This window comes from Thunnus maccoyii, chromosome 1 (genome assembly GCF_910596095.1).
Source record: "Thunnus maccoyii chromosome 1, fThuMac1.1, whole genome shotgun sequence".
Classification (NCBI taxonomy): Eukaryota; Metazoa; Chordata; class Actinopteri; order Scombriformes; family Scombridae; genus Thunnus; species Thunnus maccoyii.
The window spans coordinates 37,667,304-37,676,309 of record NC_056533.1 but is presented as its reverse complement, the minus strand read 5'-3'; the positions used below and the strand labels follow the sequence as shown (position 1 = coordinate 37,676,309).

Here is a 9,006-nt window from a genome sequence, read left to right as displayed (position 1 = left end):
GACATGAGTGTGATATCAATCTTTTCATCTAACTCTCAGAAAATAAGCGTATTTCCCAAAATGTCAAACTATTCCTTTAAGTGTAGCTACAGTGATGACAATGCTTTGTATGAAACATGACATTCAGGCAGAACTTGAGGATGGAAAACTGGACAGGTGGCTCGGGATTTTGTCCCTAAACCACAAGTACATAGTTCTGATCCCAGCAATCACCAGAGCCATTTGTTGCTAAAGTGTGAATATTTGCTGTGGAGAGGAAAATGACGTAGCTTACTCTCTGATTCTTGCACTTTTGTGACTGGTCTGTCTTTTATTTTCAGCTGATGTCATTGGGCTAAAATAAAGATCACTCTGTGCACACACACTAGTATCACACCCTGGAGTTCACATGCTCGCCTGCCCCTGGGGTAGAGCCGGGCTGTTGTCCTGGCTGCCTGCCACTGTTGCCATGATGCACATCATCCCATTCCCAGTTTATAGGCTGGTTGTCATGGTAATGACCATTTAGTTACAGGGGGTACACTTGTCTCCAATATTTCCGGGACACACACAGACAGCTAGAGGAACTGAGGGTGATCAAGAGAGAAACGAGGGGAGAAGCCAGACAGACAATTTGCTCAAAGGGCAGGTGGATGAATCAGTCTCATATATCCCATCTCAGGGTCAGCACACGCTGCGTTACAGTAATAACTCCACAGGACCACAAACATCAATCGTTTAATGTTGTTGACTTTCTTTGAAGATCAACATTGAGTCATATCTTTATACAGTATGAAGATGCCCCTGATGTTGTTTTTTCTCCTTCAAACCACCTCTCAGAACTGTAAAATCAAGATAACAGGAAACATACAGTAGATATTCAGCTTCCTAACAGCTCAAATGAGATGAAAATATCTGTGATGACGAGATTTTAGTTTCACCCAATATAGGTGGAAGAGTAGGCTCGTCAGATTTTCAGATTTTCTTTGTAGGAAATGATAACTGTACTGCGATAGTTTTATATTATTGTTTCAGTGGGATCGCATCATGATGGCATGATCAAATTGTATCATTGTTCTATGAAATTTGTGATACAAATAAAGCGACCGATTGCTGACGTTCAGTTCTCCGTCACAGAAGACGAAGAAAACCATAAAATCATCACATTGCTGGAACCAGCAAATTTTGGGGCATTTTCGCTTAAACAATTAAATTAATTACTCAATTATCAAAATAGTTGCCGATTTATTTTCTGTCGATTGACTAATCCATTAGTTGACTAATTGTTGCAGCTCTACATTTGCCAAATCATCACATATCAATATCTGAACTGATCAGACTGTCCTCACAAAAAAACAACGGTGTTTGTTGTTTGTTCAAATGTCTACATTGATCCTCTAGTAGTTGTGAGAATTATCACTGTAGCTTGATGTTGTTAGTGACGCAGAACATGTGACTGGAGATCGATGTTTGCATTCTGTTTCATAACTGCCATCAGTTTTGGTTTCTTTATACTAGGAACATTCATATATGAATGTTTTTTGTAATGGTTGCCTGTTTAGAAGACATGTTATCCTGACAAGAGGGTCATCAGATCAGAAAAGACAGCTATGTGTTGTTTCTGGTATTCTTACAGTTTGGAGGACACAAAATTATTCTCAAAATGATTTTATAGGAGCACTCCACTGAGTACATTGATCTAACAAAAGACACTTCACAAATTGCACTATGGGAAGTGTGGGATCCAGGGTTTTTGGAGCTTGTACCATTACTTAAAGTGGCTATAATCGATTTTTTTTTAATATATATAATACCACAGTCTGAGCTGTAATGTGTTCGGTCGTGGCTCGTAATGATGAACCTACAGAGAATTATCAGTGACTCTGCAGCTCCCCTCGGTTTTATGGAGCTTTATAGCGAGTTTCAGCTCATTGTTTAGCTGTCCAGCTGCAACTTTACCATTTGGTCCACTCTCAGCACTCTCATAGCGTCGTTTTCAGCCGCAGCAGGCAGCTGTTTTCAGAGAAAAAGCTGTAAAAAGCCACTGTACACTACCTGCTCAGCACCAAACGGCAAACAGACACAGTTAGCTGTAGACTAGCTGGTGAACATAGTGGAGCATTTAGCAGCTAAAGAGCCAGATATTTCCCTCAGGAGTTGGTAGAGAACAAAGACAGAGCTAAAAGAGAGTGAATATTGGACTTACATTCACCAGGTGGACAGAAACACGACTCCACATGAATGATAATGTTGCTCCGTAACTGCTGGATGTGGAAATAAGCAACTGTTTGCTAACAAGTTCAACATCAACTTAAAAGCTTATATGTCAGTGTTGTGTTCACTACTTGTTTCCATTGTCCTCATGTGATAATTCAGGTTTAAAGTCAAGATATCTCAACCTCTGTTGCTTTGATTTGAATCATTATTTTGTCCCCCAACCTAATGGGGGTGCAATATAAAATTGCTGCAGTGCCCCTTTAATACTGTTATTACTGATTTTAGGTATTTTGTCCAGCCTGAGTAGCTTCATTGGATATTTTATTGTATGCTGAGTTTAATGATGCTGGTAATTAATTCCCTGCTGTTGACTTTGATTTTACACCTTGTCATAAATCCACCTTTCACCAGGCTACAGATGGAAGTGAAGATATTTTATTAAATTGCAGCAGACTTCACTGTATTCTTGCTATTTATAACCAGCTCTACTGATAAATGAATGAGGTGTGTGTCGACACTGAGCTGGAAATTCAGATTCCTTTTTAAAAAATCTACATGTTCACTTTCAGGGAGATTTCTGGCCTGAAGTGACAAAAATGACAAAGATATCCACAGGCACACATCCACCTGTCTTGTCGGAGGGCGCTTGCTTGGTATCCTTATAATAAACGCCCCCTCCCTCCCTCCCTTCCTCCCTCCCCGCCACCCCCCAACCCGCTCCTCTGTTCCAGGCAGAGGAGGTGCGCTGCTTGGAGCCGCGCTGAGTGTCTGTCGCCTCATATTGAATTTCAGCGCGGCAGCAGTCGGGTTTCTCTCCGGGAGATCAGGTTTAAAACGCCGCCTCTCCTCCTCTCCCTCCCTCGCCGCTCTGTTCCTCCTGCCCATCACTGCCCGCTTCCCTCCGTCTACACATCCGCACTTTGAGAGGAAGTTTTTCCCCCGGCAGCGCTGCTCCACCGCCCGCGGTGCGCCTGGAGAGTCGGAGGCATGAAGCGACATTAGGAACAAATAAACCAGGAAAAAAAAAGAGAGAAAGAGGACAGCAAGGTGAAGGGAATAAAACAGTCTGACTGCACAGGATCCGAGGACGACGTCCAAGGTAAGGGTTAACCTCTTGTTACTTTTTACACCACCCTTATACACATAATATTGTAGTACCTCACAGTAATACTACATGGACTTCTTTGTGGGGCTTGAAAGTGAGTTTATAGGACACCTAGTCGTACTTTTACATGTTTTAGCCTTCCAGACATGGATCACTGTTATATCTGTGAACTTGTAGTTTCTCCCTGCATTTAGCACTACATCATATTTGGGTAATCGAGTCTATTTCCTTTAAATCCTGGTAACACTTTCTAATAAAGCAGCCTTTATGAAATGTAACACGTGACTTAATTGATGGTTAATAAACCATTTATTGTATAGCTATATTTTAATAAAGCCTACGCCATTCATGAGGAGCTTTTGGGTTGCCAGGTTGTGAAAAGTCACCAATGGTCGAGTGATTATAGGAGTGATTAACGAATGGGACCAGGCAGCTGAATGGTTACTGCGCATGCCCCATAACCGCAACGTCTATGGTTCCATTCCAGCCACTGACCTTTGCTGCATGTCATACCCATCTCTCTCTCCCGTTGCTTCCTGTCTGCCTCGTCACTGCCCACTATCCAAAAAAGGCCAAAATGCTATGAAAAAATAAATAAATAAAAATCTAAAAAAAAGGGTTGTGAGCCTCACTGTGATAAACCAGTGGTGTCCAAACTGTGAGAGCACAGGAAACATGTAACTAATAACATTATCAATTACTGCATTGACTTGCAATAATTGCTGGAGCCATATTATTGTTGCTGATTGATAAAACTTAATTTCAGGTGTTGGGGGATGTGTGAATTTTTATGGAGGCACAGCAGGAAAAGTTAAGGAACAATTTTAATAAACCATAAATTCTACACTTACAAATGTCAATAAAGTCATTAATAAGGATCTCAGGTTTCTCACTATCTGATAAGCAAACATCTTAACTTAATGGTGTCATCTGTAATCATAAATGAATTTTGGTCCAGATGCTGCAGTACAGATGAAATGATTAGTTGATTAACCAATTACTCAATGGATGGACCATTAATCTGCAACGGTTTTGATAATCCATTAATTATTTGTCATTTTTTTAAGAAAGAAATCCAAAAATTCCCTGGTTCCCACTTCCCAAATGTGATTTTTTCTGGTTTGTCTTTGTCTTCAATGATACTAAACTGAATATCTTTTGGTTTGTACTGTTGGTTGTACAAAACAAGACATTTGAAAACATCACCTTGTTCTGGTGATCAGCATTTTTCTTTATTTTCTGACATTTTATAGACCAAACGATTAGTTGATTAATCAAGAAAATGACCTGCAGATGAATCGATATTTAAAGTCATTCAGCTGCAGCCCTGCTCTGCAGCATTTTTCCTGAAGGTAAGGGGTCAATCGGTCCATTGGAGTGATCTTCCTGATAAACAAGCGAGCTGGTGACACAGTAAATGTCCTGCTGGAGGAGGATAAATACCAGCCAAGGGGATTTTTCCCAACTTGGCAACCTGAAAGTCGTTCAAATTGATGGCTTATAACTGATCTGTAAAGCACTAGTAAATGATTTATTAACCATTTATATATTTCTTTCTCCCAAAGGACTCACAACATCATTTCCGCTCCCTTTAAACTGTCTTCTTTATAGCGTGAGACAGTTTCTTCGGTGACACAGTCCTGGCTCTGATTAATTTCTCTGTACCTAATGGAGAGCCAATTTGGGCTTAAACACATTTTACTTTCCTTCATGTTATAAAGAAGACCTTTTAAAAGGACAGTGTTGTGGTGTGTCCTTTAGGAGACAGAAATGACAGGTTTCTGGATAGATGTGTGTGTGTGTTCTTTTATACTGGTTTACCATTAAGAAAGCCATTTGTTGAAGCTCTTACTGTATAAAGGGTGCCTTATTATAAAGTGATTCTGACATTCCAAATAAATGAGAGCAAGCACTTTGGTGCAGTTTGATGTGCAGGTTTACATTTTGTTTTGCTTTAAGCTCCTTTCTGCTTGTGTGATAAAAGGCTTGGTGATGTAGTGACTACTCGCAGGGCTAGTTGGTGAACCTCTGTAGCTACTGAGGTAACTAGCTAGTGCTAGTCAGTCACAATAGCTATCCAAGCTTCTATTTTCTTTTAATGGGCCATTCACACCCCTGTACATCATTTCAATCAGTAAAGAGTTATAGAGGACGGAAAGGAAGCTCTCCAAGCCCACATGCTTGCTAATGGTCAGGTAGAAAGCTTCTTATCTTATTCATGAGTTTATAAGTTCACACAGCTTATACCATCAACTCTTGTCTCGTAATTGTCTGCAATCATTCCTCTTTAGGTGAGCAGTTTATAAATACTCCCAACAGGAGAGTAATTGGATGGTGACACACAGCTAACATGCTATGATAGCTTTCTCCATTTTGGACTCCTCTTTCGACCAATCATCAACCAGACAGAAACATGAATGAGCTGTGAATGAGCCCACCTAACAACCAATCACTGATCCCCATTGTTTCGTTCTTTTATTTTATTCTAAATGATTCAACTTGAATATTGAAGTTAGATTTTTTTTGTCATTGTTTTTTGGCACTGTCAAGACAGCTTGGTTTTGGTCATCGGTGCACATTTGGGTCCACCAAAGTTCAACTTCATGCTAAAAACGAGACACTGTTTTACTTCCTGCGATCAAACCAACAGATGGCTGCAATTCCATTGTAATGAACTGATTTAGCAGTGAAATTTTGCTGTTTTAGGGCGTTTTCAAACCTGCTTTGTTTAATCTGGTTGAATGGGACTCTGGTTGGTTTTCCACCTTGGTAGAATTTATTTGGGCAGATCTGAACACAGAAATCAAACTCAGGTGTGGACCAAAAACCCCTTTAGAGGACGTGGTCTCAGTCCAGTCACAAACTAATTCTGGAACGATACATTTGTGGTGGAAACCTGATCCGACCTCAATCTGACTAACTACAAGGAGTGCTTTGCATGCTGGGATGTTGATGAATGAAATCAACCAAGTAGGTCTATCTGCGGACTCGCACTATCTACACAACACACCCACTTTACTACATGACACGCCCACTTGGTTAGGTTTAGGCATGATGGGGGGGGTGGTTAGGGTTTGGGGTCAGGGGGGTGTGTTGTGTAGGTCTGCAAGATTACAGATAGACCCTTCAACAGTTGCTAGCAGCTAGCAGCTAGCCAGAGAATAAATCAAGGTCTGACCTGGACTAACAACTAAGTATGTTGAATTATTGCTATTTGGCCAGATGACCTTCAAGACCTTCTTCCTGAGTTTACGTTCACTTGGCTTTTAGTGAGGCATTTTGGTTCACTTAACTTTTTTTTCTGCGCGAAAAGATATCAAACAAAGGGAAAAATACAAGTTTACTAACCCGTCCACTGGTTCAGACCAGAGCAAACAAACTATAGGTTTGAAAATGCTTTTAAATGCTGGTGTGAGCGGGCATGTGAACGCCTCCACATACACCAAAAATGTATATTCTTCTGTTTTTGCTCACGTCATTATTTCATAACTTTTTTCACAGCTTTCAAAACTCTCCTTTCCTTCCCTTCTGTCTCTCACTTCCACCATGATGTTGCTTATGTCTCTCCACTCATTCATAACAATGTTTTGTGTGACTGTTGTCATCTTAAACTGTGTTTTATTATTAACATACGGTATTTTGCATAACATCACAACTCACCATGTCCGAAAATAAGCCTTCTACTGCACAGGCGTGTTTTTAAAATGACTCATCCTTAGTTTAGAGAGTCTGTGCTGGTAACATAAATTAATTTCAGCCACAGTAAGAGCTCAGCACCTGTTTCATTATAGGTCTCGACTTGTTGAGTCACTTTGTTTTGTGTCAGACTGTGAACATCATTTGGTGCTGCGGGTCATTGAAAAACTATATTTACATGGAGGTTGTGATCAGTCTGGTTTAAACAATCGCTTATTTTCTGGAGCAAGCGAGCATGAAACTTGTTGTATCAAAAAATAAATGAAATCTCTCTTTGGTGGCTGTATTTCAAAGGGCCCTTTTTCATCAGATTTGTGTTATGTTGTCTTGAGTTTCCAGGCTGACTTTTATTTTACTTTTGATTATTTGCAATGTTAATGACGACTGTGATTAGCCCTCTGGAGTCCAGGTTCATCTTCGTTAATTGTTGTCGACTTTCTATGCTTTCAATTTTGTCTTTTTTCCCACCTTTTAAACTGTCCTCACCCCTCATGCATGGTATCCTTTTTTTCAGCACAAACTCAGCTATAAGTCTAACTTATCATTTTGACTATTTAAAAAAGTATAAAGTCCCCAGGAACCCAAATTACAAGAAAAATGAAACAAGCACCTATTAAAATGTACAAATCTTTACTGATAATCACTCAAAATATTATGTAAAATGGTTTAAGGTTGTAAAAAATATTTTTTCACTATTCAGGTACACAAATACAGCAGAAAAATGGAAGAAATAAAACTACAAAACACTGTATTTACATCTAATGTGATTTTATCCCAACTTATTTTGTGCCTTTTTCATTGTAAGTACATGTGTATGACTGTATATAGCAAAATATATGAATAATTATTAAGTTACTAAGTTACGTGCAATTATAAAAATTTCTTTAAAAAATCTTCTTGTCTACAGACATGATTGAGATGCTGTAACGCCCAACATCAGCACTTTCAACTGGTTTTCTCAGCTTCCCTACAGGATATATAAATGAATTTATGTTACAATAGAAATAAAATGCTCATTGTGTTCACCGACAAATAGACAGACTCCAGAGTCTTAACTCCCTACGGTTGCAACTAATGTTCATTAGAGCTGCAACAATTAGTGGATTGAAATAATTACTCAGCAACTATTTTGACAATCAAGTAATCATTTCAGTCATTTTTCAAGCATAAATGCCAACCATGATCTGATTTCAGCTCCCCAAAGAAACAGTTTGCTGTTTTTCTTTGTAATATATGACAGCATATTGAATATCTTAAGGTTTTAGACTGTTAGTCTGACAAAACAAGCAGATTGAAGGCATCACAGTGAGCTCTAAGATATTGTGAATGCAATTTTAATGCAACCTTAATGATTGTTTTAGCAATTAATATACTGATTAATTTTTCAAAAAAAAAAGAAAATAATGAAATAAATGCCCATTACAAGTTCACAATGATATAAAAGAGAAAGGTCAGTATATGCTCACATTTTAGGGTCTGGATTCAGTGAATGCTGCTTGATAAATGACTTAAATGTTTAATCAATCATCAAAATTGTTGTTGCTTCATTTTCTGTTGATCAACTAATTGATTAGTCACTGTAGGAAATTGTGCACTCAAATAGCTTCATGATTTTATGGGGGAATTATCATTATTGTGCACAACTCCAACTTGAAATTATTTGTCCAGCGACATAACTCATACTAGAGTAGGTATAATAATAGGGAAATAGTCCTCCTTGTTGGCCACACAAGAGAGGTCAATTAGAAATATGATTGTTATTAATCTTAATTATGATTTTGCAAGCGTATAGGTCTTTTAAGGTTAAGTGACTGAGATGCAAGCACAAGAAAACACAAACAAGTCCACTTTAGTTACATACATATTTATTACTAATACTACAGCTACAAGTGCTAAACACTACAACATTTTACAAACAAGACACAAGAGGGGAAGGGAAACTGGTACACAAGGCTATGGCTAGTGAATGATTTGAATGCATGATGCAGAGTTATCTATTGTGTTGTTGG

The 9,006-nt window shown here is 38.8% G+C and overlaps 1 protein-coding gene across 1 annotated transcript in view; it reads left to right on the top strand.

Annotated features, from left to right (window-relative positions):
- Nucleotides 1-2,918: 2,918 nt before the first annotated feature.
- LOC121894790 (SH3 and multiple ankyrin repeat domains protein 2-like) overlaps nt 2,919-9,006 on the top strand; it is a 253,666-nt gene continuing 247,578 nt past the window's right edge. The window contains exon 1 of the mRNA XM_042407673.1: nt 2,919-3,295. The gene's annotated coding sequence lies outside the window, so the exon portion shown is untranslated. The remainder of the gene's footprint in view (nt 3,296-9,006) is intronic.